This window comes from Dermacentor silvarum, chromosome 3, assembly GCF_013339745.2.
Source record: "Dermacentor silvarum isolate Dsil-2018 chromosome 3, BIME_Dsil_1.4, whole genome shotgun sequence".
NCBI classification, from domain to species: domain Eukaryota; kingdom Metazoa; phylum Arthropoda; class Arachnida; order Ixodida; family Ixodidae; genus Dermacentor; species Dermacentor silvarum.
Window position 1 is genome coordinate 164524893 of NC_051156.1, and position 19730 is coordinate 164544622.

Here is a 19730-nt window from a genome sequence, read left to right on the forward strand (position 1 = left end):
TTAAAACCGTAACCGCGGAATGGCAAGGTGAAAATGAACGTTCCCACATCCAGACCGACAATGGGAGCAGGAAGCAGCCTCGTTTTAGCAGTTTTTGCAATAATCATATTTCGTTATGTACGCAGCATATCCTCTGAAGCGGGGCATCACGCGCGCTCGCGGTAATGCTTTCTGTGGGAGCTTAAGCTTTAGCTCAGGGCCAACTACGGTTTTCTTGCTCAAATATGCGCAAAATTCAAAAGTGGTTTTGTAAGGCAGCACCTAGACCAAGTTGAATAAATTTCATTGAATTTGAGAAGGTTATGCTCTAGCAAAGCGTTTTAGCAGTGGTTTTAATTAGGACATCAGATTTTTCTGCAGAAAGCTGCAAGAAACTGGCAAGTTAAACAAAAATTGTTCTCTAGTACAAGCTGTGAAGGTAGTGGGACAGCGAAGATGTAAACGACAACTAGAACGATTAGCCATGGCGACGTAGCTTAAAGTTATCCTCAGAGCGACATTCACATGTTCGTTACCTAAACATTTGCCTAAGACAATTCCACGGCCTGCCGCGTGGTTTGCGCCAATATTTCATGTATCTACATACAGTGGACCAGAGACAATATAAATGCACTTGTACCACACTTTGGCCGTGCCACGTATGCACGCTGTTCCTCGCGAGTCCTCACAATACGTGGCCTTCCCAAACCCTGGCACAAAACAAATCACTTTCTAGGTTGGTTCTCCTTTTAGAAACGAAAGTCCCACTAACGCACTTCCTACTTTGTATGCTACAGTTGCCGCGTCCTGGCAACTGCAGCTAATGCAACCGTAATCTGCTGCGATGGCTGTGCGCGAAGGCGAGCTTTCTGGTTCTTTATTTTACTCCCCGGTACGGCCGGCGGCCCGCGGTGATGATGATGATGATGATGATGATGATGATGATGATGATGATGATGATTTAATGGTATCCCCTTTTAAACGGGACAGTCACAAATAGTCACCTAGCCTGCATCGCCTCCGTGGATGCGTGAAGTCGAGCGCCATCTGCTGGTGCTGCAATGCCCCCAGCCGCGGACGCGGCGCGCTCCTCCCGCTGATTGTTTGAGTTTTTTTTCCACTGACTAAACAAATGCATTGGGGGTAGAAGTATATAGCTCCGCTGTAAAAGGGAAAACTAGAAGTTTGATAAGCTGTAACAGCGTACCATAAACATAAATCGCAGTTGTAGAAATTGCTACAGTTATAGCATTTGGAGCTGATTATATGAGTATGACTGGCCTTCAAGTGGGTTTTTGTATCTTTATCTCCCACAGAATAAAAATCTCTGCAACTGCTTTTAACACGTGCATTAAATCTCCACATCTTTCCTTTATTCCAGGTTTGGTGCTTGGTTATATTTTAACTATACTATGAAAGTGCATAAATGCTAATTTGACCTTCTACAGCCAACCTGTTTGATGTTATGTTGCAGATCAAAGCATGCTTTACAGTGTGAGCTGTTATCGGCTCATTCTAATAGCCGTTTCGATTGGCGAGGGGCTCCACCACCGCTGGTGTGCGTCGCAGCTATCGTCGGGAATTCGTCGCAGCTATCAGAAGAATTCATCTGGTGAAATTTCTGAATGTGGAAGCCTTATGGATGTTATTGAGAATGGAATAACCCTTTTACCACAAGTTTGATGGTCGCCGACAGTTTTGTCACCACTAGACTTGTCACTAAACTAGACTTGTCACAACTAGAAATGCGCGCCGCATAGCCTCAATACACACACATTTTGCACTGCAGTTGCATTGTATTCCATCAAGTCTCCCGACACGTAGCAGTTGCAGGTAACAGTTGCATGTAGCAGTTGTATGTTGCATGTAGCTGCACCTGGTCAACTCAAGCCTGCTAGGTGACTATTTGTCACCGCCTCGTTTCAGAGAATATGCAAATAAATGGTGGTCATCATGATCATCAACAGCAACGTATCGTGCCACGGGTCCAGGGATGTGACATGTGCGCCGTGTAGTCTCGGTATCTGTGTTTACTCTTCGGTACACGTCATGGCGTCTCCTCGGAAGTTATGGACCCTTTAGTGCGTGCTGCCGAAAATGGAGCTCCTGTGAAGGCGTTCCTCCCCCTTACGCTGTGACTGTGCTGCGTGTGCCGCGCAAGCCTGTGACCATTCTTTATACTGTTTGTTTTATTTTGTTAGTATTCAGAAAACACGCCCTTTTGGAATGTATCACAGCTCATATAAAGGCAACACACAGTTTTAACTCCAAGTTGGATTCATTCCTCATAAAGCCAGACTCTGTGACGAGTATGGTGTAATGACCACGGCATGACGATAGTAAGATCGCTAAGCTGAAATGACGAGATGGACTAACCACGACAGAATCACGTTGGCTTTGTGACCAGGAATGCCAAAAAAATGAACTGTTTGACAACGATAGCGTGGCGACGAGCACATGATGAAACAAGTCGGGTGGCAAAGCTAAAATAACGACGCTGCAAAGACTATGAAGGCATTACGACCACGAGCCCATACCTAGGGGCCAAATAGATTAGACAACTTTGGCCACTGGGTTGCGCTAGAAGGCGTGCGGACGACGGCATTACAAAGGTAAGATCACGAAGCTGGAATGACGATAATGGAACGAAGACGACGGCATCATGATGCCGGTGTGACAAGGAATGCATGATGACTCTATAACGACGATGGCGTTTCGGCAGCGGCCTGAAAATGTCAGATGACCAAGCTGGAATGACCGCTGTGCAATAACCACGACTTCATCACGACCACAAGCTCATACCTAGTTTTCAAGCTGCAAGACAACTTCAACTACTGGGTTGGCCTATGTGGCTTGTTAGATAGGTAGATCGATCGACTCTAAACGGCTGAAGTATAGGCAAAAAATGCTAGTCGCATTGAAATCTTCACAGAACCCATCTTACGATGATTATTGATGGTAATGCAATTAGCATTAAACCAACCTAGTGACAGACTGTATTTCTAGAGACCCATTTATTTAAAAGTTCGCACAGAATTCAAGCTCGAGTTGAAGTCGATGAAAGACAATGTGGCAGATCAGTTCTGCGGAATACCGCGAGTTGGAGGAAGTATCGCGAAAGGGAGACATTATCACCCACCCGAATGTAGCACGAAGCTACAAAGGAAACAGATACTGGTTTCTCAGAAAGAAGGCTTCACAGTTTAGGAAAAATTCGCATTATTTCGGGATTCGAACCCGGGACCAACGCGTTTCCGGGCCGGTCGCTCTACCATCTTAGTTAACCAGGAGGCTAGTAGATCCCCGCGCGATGGCAAATTAGTGGACAACTCGAAGCACAAAGACACTGAATATGGCAAATCACTGCTGCGGACTCCCGCAGAACTGATTGTCCCCACGAATTTAGCTTCGTGCTACTTTCGGGTGGACAAAAAATTTTTCATTTCGTGATATTTTGTCCACCGTGCGGGATAAGAAAACCTTCGGCATTCAGAAAATGCGCGAAGCGTTTCCACGCTTCGCGTAAGGGGGGGACTCCGTAATAGTTTTGATTACCTGGGGTTCTTTTCCATGAGCCCACTACACGCTACGCGGGCGCTTTTGCATTTAAACCCCCGTCGAAATACGGCCACCGTACCCGGGATTCGATCCTGCGCCCTCGTTCTCAGTAGCGCAACACCATAGCCAATAAGACACTACGACTGGTGAAAACTCTTTAAAATGGTGGCTTTGTTTGGGGGAAGTGTTATCTCAGATATAGTAGTACTATTAAATTTAGCTGGTGAAGCGCGTTTTAAGTTTCCCTCGCGCACAGAATGTAGCAGTGCAAATTACGTGCCTGCTTATGCCATTCCACTCGTCAAGTAAGGCACTTCAATAATAATAATTTTCATAACACCTACGAATTTGTCACTTCTTATAGTTGCCTTCACCCCCTGATTGGTCTGTCTCTTACTCCACACTTTTTTAGGTCTCTGAATGAGAGTTCAATCACTATATCTTGTTTTCTTTCACTGACCTGTCCAAATGTAGAGTTTAAGGTGCGTCTGATGCAGTCAAGAAATATCTTTGTTTTTCTTTTAATTGCGAGATGGATTATAGGACATCACAGGCGAATTTCGATCGTTGTCCTCGGTGTCACCGTTGGCTTTGGTGTCCACGGCATTTTCGAATATTCACCCTATGCGTTTATTTATTTGCAAAAAAAATTCGTTCGTTTCATTACAATGCACTAGCTTCGCGCCACAGCCGCTTGCGGTGCTTACAACCCGCCGTGGTTGCTCAGTGGCTATGGTGTTGGGCTGCTGAGCACGAGGGCGCGGGATCGAATCCCGGCCACGGCGGCCGAATTTCGATGGGGGCGAAATGTGAAAACACCCGTGTACTTAGATTTAGGTGCACGTTAAAGAAACCCAGGTGGTCCAAATTTCCGGAGTCCCACACTACGGCGTGCCTCATGATCAAAACTGGTTTTGGCACGTAAAACCCCATAATTTAATAAATTTTGCGGTGCTTACAGACACGTGCGCAGAAAACCGGTTATGATTTGAAACACTCTGGCTCACAAAAATGTTGGTGTCATGTCACCTTTCGGAATTAGATCGCAGACCACTTTCTGGCGTAACCCTGATTATAATGATTATGATATATGGGGTTCTCTCACATAAAGTCAAATGATGGTGAAAGAACTTCAAAGGGTGGCGTAATGTCGATGGGGGGTTTAATGATAAAACATGGCTGTGTAATGTCATAAAAATATTAGCTGCAATGTGCGTAAACTAGACTGCATGTGTAGAAAAGTAAGACAATGATATAAGATGTGTGCTATGAACACATAAACGAAAACTATGTCGCCCCCATAAGGTCAATCTTGCAACATAGCACACGCATCTGCCCTAGCATAATCACAATTCAAATTTCCGCTTTGTTTCTTTCGAGCAGATTGGCTAGACTTTTTATGGGTGATATTTTGTACAAATTTCAACATAATACTAATATCTGATGATAACTTGTGTATTAACGTAATTAACATTCGTATACACTTTGCCCCCACATAAAACGAAACGGGGCCGCCATTTTCTTAATAAATGATATCAGTGCCTCTCTCAGTCTTAGGACAGTAGGTAAATACATTACGCTCTTTGCACCAAATAGAGAGATAATGAATAGGCAGTAATTAGTTGCAAAGCTCATATCAACATAAAAATGAAAAACAATCACGGCTCATATCCTTAAAATATGTTTCTCATTTTCTCCCAATGTGAACTCTGTGGCACGTGCAAGTCTTCCTGGACACTGGAAAACTTGCCAGTAACGGCCTTATTATGTTTCCACCCATTTTTAAAAGGTTTATTTGAGAAATCTGTCATTTACCCGCTAGCAATTGCCTCCTGATGTACAAGAGTCATTATGTACTTGAAAGTAAGTACTGAACTTTGCAAAATTTGATAATTAACCCACAGAAATCAAGCTGTAATTATACAGTACCTTTAACATGTGATCATTTCAATCAAATGTGAAAATTTTGGCCTGTACAGTTTATTTATGCTACTGGAAAGCATTGCCAACAATGCCTGTGTAACGCTTCCCAACATTTGCACAAGGGAAATATTGCAACCCCTATATTTACCTAAGGTTCTTGGAACTTTGCCTGCGCATCACTCCGACGATGACCCTGTTCTCTTCGTGGCACCAAGGCACACTGTGACAGGTTCAGTTTTGAACGTCACAGATACTCAGAAGGACAGACAGGTTCAGACAGGTTCAGAAGGACGTCACAGATACTTTGTATGTGGTTAGTGAAATATGGTTATATTCCTTTAAATGCATGGAGTCGGTTATTCACTAGAAATGTTACACTAGGCGCTCATAGTTTAAACATTGATGGCAAATCTCCACCAAAATGCCCTCATTTCCATCCAAATTCAATCTCGGTGTAGCATATAGCTATCATGGATACCGGTAGAACAGAATACGTGATATATAATCGATGAACACACGGAGTTCAGACCGAGGTTCTCAAATTCCTTTCTGAAAACGGCCTGAATCATCGCAATCGTGGTTGCTTGCGGATCGGGAGGCCTCGCGGAGAAGGCTGACCAACAGGCGGCCTCGAGCTCGCGGCGAACAATGCGGGTTATATCGTCACAGGTGTTGTTTGACGCGGTCGACCCTCAGACGTCGACGTAGAAGCAGTGTTGGGTAGCCACGTTATGTGGTGCGGGATGCGGTGGTTCTTAGCATGTTCAAGGCGACGGCACTTTTTCATGATGGCTTCGATAGTCGAGACGTTACCGAAAACACGCAAACTGAAAGCAGCCTCAGTGGTTCCTTCTAGCACTTTAGCCACTTTATCTGCTTCAGACATAGTGTATTCAGCTTTGCGGCGAAGAGCCAATACGTCTAGTATGTATGAAACGTACGGCTCTGTAGATATCTGAACACGAGGCGCAAGAGCCTTTCGCGCGGCAACCTTGCGACCAAAGAGGTCACCGAACAGTTCGCGTAGCTTTTCTTTGAAACTGTCCTAGCTGGTTTACTCGTGTTCATGCGTTTGAGGCCACATGTGTAGGGTGCCGCTGAGATAAAAGATGACATCGGCGAGCATAATCGTTGGGATCCGCCTGTTATTAGCACTGGCGCGTTAATATAGCCACTCATATATATAGTTCATTATAGTTCGTATATATAATTCATTCGTCAACGGCGTGTCCCGCCAGGCTAGAGGACTGCACCGGTGCCGCGATGTTGGGCAACCGTGACGACTGAAGCAGTCTCACAAGCCTCAGCCGTTGCTGGTGCGGTTTTGTCACCGAGAGGCATGGTGACAAGCTCGACGTACCGACACTGCGGAGCTCCGTGGCGAGGACGGGGATCGCAAGCCTTCCCGAAAATGTTACCTGCGGAAAGACAGAGAAAAAGAGGCTATTTACACGCTATTTACACTGGAGCAAGACCGCGAGGCAGACATTCGCTCGCGCCAAGAGCCCAGCCACTTCAACGTCTCTGTTGCGGCGACTCGACTCTTGAGCTTATGTCCATGGTATCGTAATACCACACTCAGAAGGTGTTGGGGCTCGAGGTGGCGTTTGGGCCAAAAATCCACCAAGCCCATGGATGAGTACTTCCAGTAATAGGAGTAACGAATGGTTTAATTTACATTATGTACACTGGGCCCTGGTACGGAAGCCTACTCCATCAGGAGCATATTAAATGTCTTAGTTTGCCTCAGGACACGTAAGAACCACCCCACTGAACGCAATGTGTCCGCTTATAAAGCAGTCGTCTTCCCCAGTTGACCCGACTAGGGAAGCTGATGACCTTGGTGCGGCCAATTAGAGGGGTTGTATTGTTCACCGAACTCCACTTCTAATGTTGCATCCTCGCCCTCGCATTTGCTGCAACGGCGTGGCCATCTGGGAAACCGGTAGTAATTCCACGAAGTTGGCCTTTCGCATCAATCCGTGGCATCTCCGTGACGGTCAACTTGTCGTGGTGGGTGTCTGGCGCTGTCGCCGTCTGGACGGCGTTGATGAAAGGTGCTGCCTCGGGGCAACACTCAAAGGAGGCGCACTGCCGATTTGGGACGCTTGTCTGCCCGTCACCGTCGGTATCGGGCACTGTCGCCGTCTGGGCGACGCTGATGAAAGGGGCTGCCTCGTGGAAAACGTCCAGGGTATACGCTGGTCCAGGTTGAGACGTAACAAAGGTAGAAAATCTAACTGCAAAACAAGATTTCGATATTTAGTTTGAACACTTCTAATTACTCGACTCATACAAAACTTCCAGTGTACGTCACTTATAAAATGGCTAACATCGTGTCGTTGTGTCTCACAATAACATTGGTGGTAGGTTTGGTTGTCCCAGTGTAATGGAAATCATCTGTAAGTGCTTAATACGATTCCTTTAAACACAAGAGGAATCAGTGTTTACGAATTTTTTTTCACGCCCAAAACCCACACAAACTTCAATTTTCGGCCACAACCGTAGCACATCATCCATTTTCCATAAATAATAACTGGTTCAATAACCTAGTTCTTCCGGAAAGCCAGCAAAGCACGTATGTAACGTTTTCGAGTGCTTTCAGTCGCACAAACTGCTTCGCTGGAAATGTCCGAAACAGGGAGGATGCACCCTACGCTTAGCGCGTTTATCTTAACTCATTCCCCCCGGCTCCCGCAAAACAAAACAAGCAAGTCGTCCTGTCACCATCTAAAAAACGTTATTGTGCGTAGCGCGAAGACTTTTTTTGTGTAGCTACTGTTGGTCAAGAACATTATTTCTTTTATCAAGTACCTATAAACTCTAAAAAATTACACCTCTATGGAAAGCATAGAGGGTGTTTGTTTGTCCCATGGCTAACATCCTCGCGTTTGAACGCGAAGATCCAATTGTTAATGTCAACCAATGAATCTTTTTTTTCTGCTGACTTTCTGTGGCAAGCCCTAAAGGAAGGACTGTTAACCTTAGGACAGGGAAACATCCTTAATGGGCCATTTTTTTGGACGTATTACCGTCCGCAGGAAACGCTTTATCAATTCCCGGTTCCGTGGTGAAATTTAGCAGTTTATTTTCATGTCGCAACGATTGCGACGCTGTGAGCATATGCACGCAGAGCACGTGCGTCATCAGAGTGATAACACGGCGCGCTTTCGCTAACAATGGCCTATGCGCCAATATACCCCATATATCAACTGAAGAACACGTCCGGTAGTACAGTGCTTGCATCTATAATCCGTGGCTTCGGGCAATACGTTCTTGGTGCAACTTTTGTTGTTGTTTTCTTTGTGTTTTCTGCCACAATATGGCTAATTTTGTATGCAAAGCTTTAAGGTGGAATGCACACAGACGTAATCGTGGGTATATAAAACACGCCGATACTTAGCAGCAAGCGTCGACTTATGCCCGTATACCTGTTTGCCTGCTCGGTCCGAGTATACAATGTCTGTTTCAAAGTCTACACAACTCTTCTTCCTTGCTGTGACTATCATAATGCTGTAAGTATGTCGCGAATGATAATGGCGTTCCTTACTAATTTGCCTGATCTAATATATCAATTTACATCTAAACTTTTGTCATTGAACATAGTTAACTGGCTTGCTATTAAGAATATAAAAGTTATTCCGCAGAACAGTCTGCATATTTCACCTTTGCTTGAAAGAATGTTTCATTGTCATAATCGCCTAAGACGTAGTTCACTGTAAGTGAAGACATGTTTATAGACCGGTACAGTTTCTGCGGCCAATTAACGGCACACAAAACCCAATTTGCCAAGCACTTTCGCATTCGCGCTGCTGAAATGAGCGGTTTTTACAATTTGACCTAGGGTCATCGCTACCTATATACACCTGGCGCTGGTGGAACGCAGTGAATAACTTATAGATGCAAAATATTGAAGAAAAGGAGAAATAAAAGTGGGCGAAAAGATAACTTGTCGCCGGTGGGGACAGTACACAGAACCTTTGCATTACGCATGAAATGCACTACCAATTGTGCTACAGCAACGGCCAGCAATCTGTCCACTAACTTCGGTATTTATGTGTACTAGATCCAGCCCTTACAGTGTTAGCCAGCACTATATACTCAGAGACATGGCGGTGAATGTGGAACATCTATATATATATATATATATATATATATATATTGTAAAAGATGACAGACAGAGACAGCACCCGTTCCTGGGCCGGCTGTTCTATTCTCTTTCTTTTCTTTTCCCCTTTTTTTCCGTGTTACCGAGCTTGTGCTTCCCCTTCATTACAATATATATATATATATATATATATATATATATATATGTGTGTGTGTGTGTGTGTGTGTGTGTGTGTGTGTGTGTTTGTGTGTGTGAAGGTCCTGACGTGCGCAATTCTCAGGTGCCCGATTAAGTGCGAACGAAGGCGGCTAGGAGGCGCAGGCTTGACGCAAATTTTCGTAAAAATGTGAAGGCGTGACATATGACCACGAAAAGAACAGGTATTTCCTTTAATTTTCAACACATTAGGCACATATCTTCAACTTTCTTTATTAGATTACGGCAGTAAGAAATACAAGCGAGCCTTCGACCGACATACATTAAAAAATTATCGCAAAATGTTTAAATTCTATAACACGTAACCCAATTTTTAGGCCTTCGGAAATCGTTTACAGCTGTCGTAATTCTCATCCCAGGGTCATAAAAGTTCCTCTTTTGCTGTATTTTGGAAGGCAGGTTTATGTACTGCCTGCATACTATCGGAACTATAGTTTTTCACATTGCGAATGCAGTGTGCTGGTTAGGGGTCGATTACAAGTTGCGCTTTTATCATGGCAAAGATTAAAAAACATGCGGGCGTCTGACGAGCAACGGTAGGAAAGGAGCAGCCATAACCACATTCTGTTGTCAAGATTCTGTCTACATAGTCTTTGTTCTATGACCAGCTTCAAACCATTTCAGAATGGTCAGTTATTCTTACGAAACTGTATTTTTATTTATTCACTAGAAAGCTTGTGGTAAATTTAAAAACAAAAAAAAAAGTGACGAGGGGTCAGCAATTGACGCCAGCAATTTACGTGGGACACCGTGTACTAAAATTACATAACGGAGGAGAAAGTCCGACACGTCTGTAGCACAGCTGTTCGCCAGCGCTCGTGTTATGGCGTAGTTAGTCGCGTAATCAGTAGCGACGGTAACCCATTTGTTTCCTGAAGCAGATGTAGGGAAAGGGTCTGATAGGGTTCAAACCGACACGGCAGAAGGGCTCAGGTGGGACATCGATGGGTTGAAGATACCCAGCAGAAAGCGTAGACGGTTTCGTTCGGCGTTGACAGAGCTCGCACGCACTGACATAACGCCGCGCTGAGCGGGCTAGGCCAGGCCTATAGAAGCGACGGCGCACGCGGTCAAGTGTTCGAGTAACACCAAGGTGACCAGTGGTTTGGGCATCGTGAAACTCACGAAGAACTGTGGAGCGCAGGCTGTGATGGAATAACTAGGAGAAGGTCTTGACCATCGGGGTACACGTTACGCGGATATAAGCTACCATCCTTCAGGGTGAACATGCGCACAGAGGCGCTGTTCGCCGGTGATGTTAAGCAACCGACTCACGAAAAAGACGCAATCGAAGGATTCAGTGCGCGAAGTGTCACAGTCAGCCACAGGGTAGTGGGACAGACAATCCGCATCTTTGTAAAGGCTCCGTGTCTTGTTTACGACCGTGTAGGTAACTATTGCAGGCGCAGCGCCCATCGTGTGAGTCTGTCTGTATAGACGAGCCAACAGAGGACATGGTGATCGGAAACTAGACTGAACGGTAGGCCGAATAGATAAGGGCAAAATTTTGCATCTGCCCATACATGGCGAGGCACTCACGTTCTGTAATTGGGTAATTTCGCTCCGATACGGACAATAGCCTGCTTGGATACGCGATGACGCAGTTCGCTCCACGTTGACGTTGAGCCAAGACAGCGCCTATTCCATAACCACTCGCGTCAGTCCGGACTTCGATTTGGGCTGATGGGTCGAAGTGGGCCAAAATGGGAGCCGTTGTGAGCAGGGTGGTCAACTCGGAGAAAACCTCGGTTTGTACAGGACCCCAGGTAAAAGGGGACTCTTGCTTAAAAATGTCACAGTTTCGCCCTAAGGGCGAAGCAATGAATGCGATAGCAACACAGCAATGTCATACGAAGTAAGGTGAGCGGCTTTGGTAGCAACAACACGCAGAACTGTTGTCGACGCCATCGGCGTTTTGCCCGCGTTAGCTCAAAATGCGTGCGGCGTTGGTGACTGTTGCTGGAGCCTCTGATATAAATAGGCACTTGGTGCCGCAGCTAAACGTCGCCTCCCTTCCCTCCCCCTCCCCCACGGCCTCTCGCGCGTCCGAAGAAGGCGCGTTTGCTCTACATATATGGTGATTGTAAAGGAGAAAAGAGACGCCTACTTCTGCAGCCCTTAAGCGAGCACGGCGCAGAACGCGCGTTTGTTCTCCGCCGTGCGTTCACTCCCCGTGAAAGACGCGCCCCTCGCGCCCTTTCACTCGCACATACAGCGTTCGGCGCGCGGCGACGATTTCATCTCCAAATGACGTCATACGGAACCTCACGGCGACGGCGACGGCGACGGCGACGCCGACGGCAGAAATCTGCTTTTGAGTGTCCATATAATTGCTATCGCAATAAAAGATTGGTGAGTGCTTTCGCATTCACTGCAAAGTTATTCAGAAACCGGCGAACATAGTCACAAAGCCCCACAAAGCTGCGAACAGCTTTGGCATACTTCGCCGCAGAGAAGTCCTTCACGGCTTGAATCTTCTCCGGGTGAGGTACGGCGGCAGCGACCACAATATGGCCAAGGATAGTAATGCTTCAACGGCCAAAACGGTACTTCGACGAATTCAGCTGAAGTCCGGCACCGCGGAACACGTCAAGAATCGCTGAGAGGCGGTCGAGGTGGGTAGAAAACGTAGGCCAGAAAACAATTACGTCGCCTAAATAACAGAAGCATGTATAACACTTGAACGAAGGGAGCAGAGTGCATCATTCGCTCGAATGTGGCTGAGGCACTACACAGAGAAAAATGCATGACCTTGAACTAGTAAAGCCCACCAATAGTTTCAAAAGCCGTTTTCTCTCGGTCCATTGGGTCCACAGCACTCTTCCAATATCCAGATATAAGGTTGACAGAAGAGCAGTAAGCCCTATCATACAGACAATCGAGAGCATGATCAATTCGCGGTAACGGGTTGAGCGTCTTTCTTCGTAATGTTATTGAGGTGGCGGTAGTCCACAGAAAAGCGCCACGATCCATCCTTTTTTTTTTTCAACTGAAACAACAGGGGAAGGTCAGGGACTAGAGGATGGTTCGATAATGTCCTTCAGAAGCATATTTCTAAGCTCCTCCTGGATGACAAAAGTCATCCAGGAGGAGCTTTCCCCAACCCCATTGCCTTCAGTCACTATCACCCAGATGTATACACAGACATATGTAATCATTGTAACAACCGAGCAGATCTTCAACACATAACCCGGGCATGCCCAAAGAAACAATACAACAATAACTGTTCAAAACCACAACAACCCAGTTTAATAATAAGAAATGAGGAGCAATGGGAGACCGTGTTGCTCAGCTCGGACCCGGATGTTCAAGCAAGAGTAGTCCAAATGGCTGAGGACGCCGCCGCGGCTCAGGGGCTGCCGGCCGCCGTCTAAAGGGGGGACGGGGGAGGCTTCTAGTCATTACCCCCTCATCTAACCACATTTTGGACAAAATAAAGTTATTTCCCTCTCTCTCTCTCCTGGATGACGCTTCGCTCAGAAGCAGACATGCGATAGGGGCGTCGATGAACAGGGCTGGCATCGCCTGTGTGTATATGATGCGCGACTACAAACGTCTGGCGCAAAGGCCGGTTACCGAAGTCGAAAATATATCGGCACGACTCGAAAATACGTCTAGGGGTTTCAGTGTGCTTAGGTGGAAGGTCATTGGCGGTCGTGCTGCTAATTTCGCGGCCGCCGCAAGTTGTCGGCGTGGGAGTGCCATTCTCCATACATGTAGCATGCAGTGAAAATGCGTCTAGCTGGAAGACTTGCAGTTAGTGATGTTACCTACCTAAGCTCTGACAGGGACGCCGTCAACGTGGACTTCAAGAATGTTCCAATGGGCACGTCAGGACAACATTGGATTCTGGCTCAAGGTCGACAGTGCAGCTTCACCTCCCGAAGCTGCACAGTCTAGTTTTCCGGCGAGAAGCTACGGCTACAGGATGGCGAAGGAGAGCGGCGGCCATTCTTTGAACGAGATGGACGGCGATGCGGCGGAGGCGACTGGGAGTAGCGAGTGCCTTCCTCAGGGACATTGGGTGCAGAGGATTCAGTGCGGGGAGGTTGGTGACTTGCATTACAGAAGGGACCAGAGTAAGTGGGAAATGGGCTAGAGGGCTGAAAGCGCCACTGGCTCCGGCAATAGCGAGCAATGTGTCCAGTTCGTCTGCAGCGGAAACAGGCTTGTCATCGGCTGTTTTAATTTCACTGGGTTTCTCGATTGATCAAGGGCGTACGGTCCGCAAAGAGGCTTGGCCGCGGAGACTAGGGCGGCGTCAGAAGTGTTCATGGCGCAGACTATAGAAGAGGCCAAGGTACGCAACGGCCTGGCTTGTCCGGTGTGGTGACTAAACAGCTTCCTGGATCAAGGGGACAGCCGGCGTGGAGGTCTCAGACACCGTAGGCTTAGAAGAAGCCGGATATGTGACCTCGAGTTTTTGGCGGATGATGCGTGTCACGTCGTCTGGTGCGGATGTTTGACAAGGAGTTGCCTCGCAGGACGACGTTGCAGCGGTATTCGGTAGACCCTCGAACTTCGGTGAGATGCGCCGACATTTCGCTTGCTCGAGACGACTGCACTCTTTGATGACACTTTCAACGGCGGTCCCACTGGGGAAGACGAGTAGATTGAACGCGTCGTCAGCGATACGTTTCAAAATGTGGAAGATCTTGTCAGCCTCGCACATTTTCTGGTCAGCTTGTAGACACAAGGCGAGCACGTCCTCTATGTACGACAAGTACGGTTCAGTGGACGTCTGGGTACGTACCTCCAGTTGTTTCTTGGCGGCAAGCTGTCGACCAAACGGGTTGCCGAAAAGGTCGCGGAGCTGTTGCTTGAACGTGTCCCAGCTGGTGACATCATCCTGGCGGGTCCAAAATCAGACGCAACGGGTTCCGCCTAGGGCAAAAATATACGTTGGCCATCATTACACTTGGATCGACTGACACGCTCGTACATACTGAGCCACTCACCTATGTCAACGCTGTTTGCCCCGGAAAAGGTCCCGGGATCGCGGGGCTGTGAGAGGGCGATAAGCTGGGTAGTGGTCGCAGGCGCAGCTGATGGCGACGTGTCATCACCTGGCAGCATGGCAGTAGATTTGACGTGGCGTCCTCTTCGAAGCTCCGTCATGACAAGTACCCAGCACCTCCACCAAATACATCTTACGTGGAAGCTCTATAGGGAAACTGTTTTCAAGGTGTACTTACAAGGAGTAGCAAGCACTGGCCTACATGGAAGCCAGACGACATCAAACAAGGCACGTCGTCCTCCTCAGATCAGCCAGAGGCCGCCTATGGGTACGACCCATTACATAGAAGTGTCAACATCATCTTCTTCGAATAGCACCTGGCAATATTGTTGAGTGTGGAAAGTCAGGGACAAAAAAAAAGAAGAGACGTCAATGAGTGCGTCACTGTAGGAGGTGGCGGAAGCATTGATGAGTGCGGCTGCAGAAGCGGGCAGCGAGAAAGAGCGTCTGCGTCTTGGCGCTTCTTACCAGACTTATAATCTCAGAGTAACATTCTTGCACACGAAGAATCCAGCGACCAAGACGTCCTGACAAGTTTTTGAGTGTGGAAAGCCAGCATAAGGCGTGATGGTCCACAACGATGGTTGACCAAACGTTGCTCGGACCAAACGACAGGTAGGCACTCCTGCTCGGTGATGGTATAGTTCTCGGCAGATGTAAGGGTGCCCTTCAGCTGATCAAAGGCAGTTTCGGATTCCGGTGACCGCACGAACGGAGCACCAGAACGAAGTAAATTGTGTAAAGGAGCAGCTGTAGAGGAGAAGTCGCGTATAAATCGGCGAAAATAGGAAGCGTTGCCAAGGAATAGTGAAGCACCACCGTAGCTTTGTCATCGTCAGGTCGAATACCCTGCTTTCTCACAATATGACCTAAGACCTTGATCATCTTGCTTCGAAAATGACACTTTTTGATGTTGAGCTGAGGACCAGATGCTTCACACCCCGTGAACGAGGCACCAACGCCGGGCCAAAATCCAAATCCAATTTATCAGCTTCCGAAAATAACCCCACGAAAGCAAACATAATAAATAAGGGGCCCTCTGGTGAGCCAGCGTAACCCGGTTGTGGTCCAAAGAACGAGTCGGAGCCCAGAGTTGTCAAAAGAAAACTAAATATATTATTCAAGCAAGGCAGTTACATACACACGTGCACACTTAGGCTAGACACAACACAATACAATTCAGATGAGTATTCACGAAACACAGGAAATAATTAACGACAAGCACTAAGAGTCCAACACGTACAGTACTGAACGAGTAGGAACACAAAGTGTCCAATCGTATACACCCGTGCTGGTCTTAAGCTGGACAACCTCGGCGTAGCTGGAGGCAAATCTGGAAGAAGGAACTCCCGGAAATGCAGGCGCTTTGATGAACTCATCGGTTAGCTTGCCGGGGAATCCCATTCTTCCGCAGACGGTCAGTCTTCACGTCACGTCTCAATGGCGCGGTCTGATCCCCCTGCAGATTCCCGCACGGCGATACAATTGCTTCGCCGGTGCTTCTCTAACCTTCTGACGGCGTCGTTGTCCCATAGCATGAACAAAGCCTGAGAATCTTCTCGACATTTCTCGCGTTTTCGACCGCTGTTCAGAATACTCTTCGAGAAGGGTGTCGACTCGTCTATTCAGGCAGGCTCGGGCTGTCGCACTCCTCTCTCTCTCTCTATTGACAGGGTGAGAGGGTGTTTCGACGAGCGTCCCTTCTCTCTCTCTCTCGTTACCGCAACCTTCGCGTATCTTGTCGAAGCTTCTAGTCTCCGATTCTCGCGTCGGCTGTCTATGGTGTAAGCTCTCTCTCCCTCTGTCGATGCTGCCGCGGAGCCGGCTTGCTTCTTCGCTCGCTTTAGCGACGCGCACTTTGATTATGCGCACTTTTGTGAAACCAGCGCTGGCGAGGCAAGTAAGAACCGTGTCCAGACGTTGCAGGTTCTGGGCAAATGTATATGACAAATTGACTATATCATCCAGATAGCACAAGCAGATCTTCCACTTCAGGCCAAGCAAAACGGTGTCAATCATGCGCTCAAAAGCGGCGGGTGCATTGCAGACGCCGAAGGGCATGGCGTTGAACTCGTAAAGGCCATCTGGAGTTGCAAACGCTGTTTTTTTTTATGTCGGCTTCGTGCATTGGAATATGCCAGTAAACTGAACGCAGATAAAGGCTGCAGAAGTACTCGGCACCTTGCAGGGAATCGAGGGCATCGTCAATGAGGGGCATGAGGTATACATCCTTGCGTGTAATCTAGTTGAGCGCTCGGTAACCAACGCAGAAACGCATGTAGCCATCTTTTTTGCTGACCAAAACGATGGGAGAGGACCAAGGGCTAGCAGAGCGGCGGATTATTTCACGTTGCAGCATGTAGACGACGTTTTCCTCAATAATTTTGCGCTAAGCTAGAGACACGCGATACCACCGGCGACGCACGATGGATCTGCCGTTTGTCTGAATTGCATGCCCTGTGACGTAAGTCTGTCCCAATGTCGAATGAACCTTCATGCTTCTTCAGCAAGGCAAATTGCGTCTGTGAAGGGGCCAAGTTCGAGCTGATTACGGCAGGAGGGATAATCTGCAGCAGGAGGGATTTAAGAGGGAGCAGCCTTAAGGAAAATGACAGAGAGATGCTTTGAATCAGCAATGCAAGCCAAAGCTGCGCTTTCGGGAAGGATAATTTTCTCAGGTATTGTGTTCCTTGCGGCGAGAAGCGCAGAACCATTATCAAATCTAACTAGGCCTGAAACAATGGCTATTCCTTATGTGATAAAACGCGCAGAAGGTAACACTAACACATCGCCATGGTCGATGACGTCGGACGTGATGGTCAGAATTTGCTGACAGACTGGAGGTAGCTCGGTATCTTCTGCAGCGAGCAGACGAAGTGGCTGGTACGGTTCATCGCCGAGCGAATAGTCGGTGTTGGTCATGTGTACGACACCTTGCCAACAACATATAGCAGCAGAAGCAGAAGTAATGAAATCCCATCCTAAAACGAGCTGGTGGGAGCAGGGCGCCAGCACAGCAAACTGTATGTAGCGAACGATGCCATCGATTAATACAGGCTCCATACAAAACGCGGAAGGGCGCATTGTGTTCCCTTGAGCTGCAACCACCACGAGTTTATTATATGGCGTCGTGACTTTCCTGAGAAGCCCACACAAATCAGAATGCAAAACATATAAAGTCGCGCCGGTGTCTACCAAAGCTTCAACGTGCACACCGTTAACGCACGTTGACATCATACTACAAGGGTGCGCTGGAGGAATTGTAGTCCTGTCAGTGAATGCACCTTTTTTCTCTGAAAACTGCGTTACTTAGTTTTCCGGGCGGAGGTCAGCGGTGAACGAGGCAGGCCGAAGCGGTGACTATGAGCGGTGGAAGGACGAAGGGGAGCTGTGTCTGCTGGTGAGGTAACCATTCGGTGTCTCGGTCATTGCGGGCGGAGATGGGGAATGGCGCGGAGGGGAAGCGTAACGACGGCTTTGGTCCTATCGCGCTCACACGTGCAGTACCCGCGACGCTCATCTTGTTCGGGCTTGCGGCAATAACGTTATATATGGCCGCGATTAGAACAGTAATAACAGGTAGGACGAGACGGTTGCTAAGGCGGGTAGTAGGGGGAGCTCGGATAGATGTCAGGTAGTGCGGTCGGACTAGGCGATGACGGCTGAAGAGGTTTTAGAATTCGAAGATTTACCGGGCTTTGGAAGGCTGACACAGTAGAATTCAACTCCTGCTGTGATTTCTTTGATTATGCGGGTAGCAGCGCCGCAATCGCGGTTAAAATTTTCGTTGAAGCTGCGCCCCTTTCGCGCGCCGGGGGTATAGGCACCGGGCGGCCGTTGTAAGGCGCCAGCGGCGCGCCGGCGATATGCTGGCGAACAGCGCCGCGAACGGCACCTGTCAGAGCACTGGCATGTGAAGCAGACGACAGGACGAAGGCGCTCGGTGCTTCCAGTGATTTTTCACTGCGGGTTTTAAGGGCTGACGCACCGGAAAACACATTTTCGTGTGTCTGCTTTTGAGAAAGGTTGTCACTTGTACGAGGCAGATCACATTCGTGGCATCAAGTAGTATATAAAGCAGAAAACGAGCGCGAATTGCGATGCAAATGCACCACGCGAACGGAGCTCACCGCGGCAAGATAACACGTGGAACTCCCGCAGTTATATTCCAGATGTATATTGGTGTGCGCGTTAACATTCTCACGTATTTAATCATGTAAATAGGCGAAGAACACAAAAATTATGGACAGAAAAAAAGGAGACATACGTCTTCCTTATTCTGTTTCTTGAGCTGCTTCGCCGATCGCACATGTGTCAGTCGTTCTCTGTCCGTTGTAGTTCTTTTATCTTTGCAATGCTTCCCCATTCTTAATTGCTTATAAACTAGCCCAATCTTCAGTAACGGCCTATTTTATATAGCTTAGCGCGACGGGAGCCGTCGGTGGCGGCGAGTGTGAACACGCCACTGCGTTGGCGTTCGCCGTCGATGCACAGCACAGTCATGTGCCGGACTCAACCAGAGTTTTGAATTGCTACGAAGAAAAATGTACATTAAAAGGAAGACTGATACACTGATAAGACGGCAAAATAACTACAAATTTGAGTGTTCGCCTTCGGTGCCCAAGCTCCGGAGCCATTACACTGCGGAGGCGAAGACAGGCAAGTGGGACACGAAGCTCTTGCGTATGAACGGCTCTTATTAACGTTAGACCAACGAGACCATAGCAAATCAGCGTCGGAAATGTACAGTGCCCAGCGAATGAAGCGCTGGCAGCGCGCGGCTGCCGCCGTTTTTGTTTTTTGTTTTTTTTTCGCGCCACAGGTGAGCGCCGTGGGACCAAATGCAGTCATAATGCGTTACTAAGGTTCTCGCTTTCACTCTACACCACAATGCATCAGTTTGGCGTCCCCAGCGCTTACAGTCAGTGC

General features: G+C 47.8%; 1 long non-coding RNA gene across 1 annotated transcript in view; it reads left to right on the forward strand.

The window, feature by feature from the left end:
- The first annotated feature begins 8706 nt into the window (after positions 1–8706).
- Positions 8707–19730, forward strand: part of LOC125944563 (uncharacterized) — a 37363-nt gene continuing 26339 nt past the window's right edge. Inside the window, exon 1 of the long non-coding RNA XR_007466275.1 lies at positions 8707–8975. This is a non-coding gene — a long non-coding RNA (uncharacterized LOC125944563). The remainder of the gene's footprint in view (positions 8976–19730) is intronic.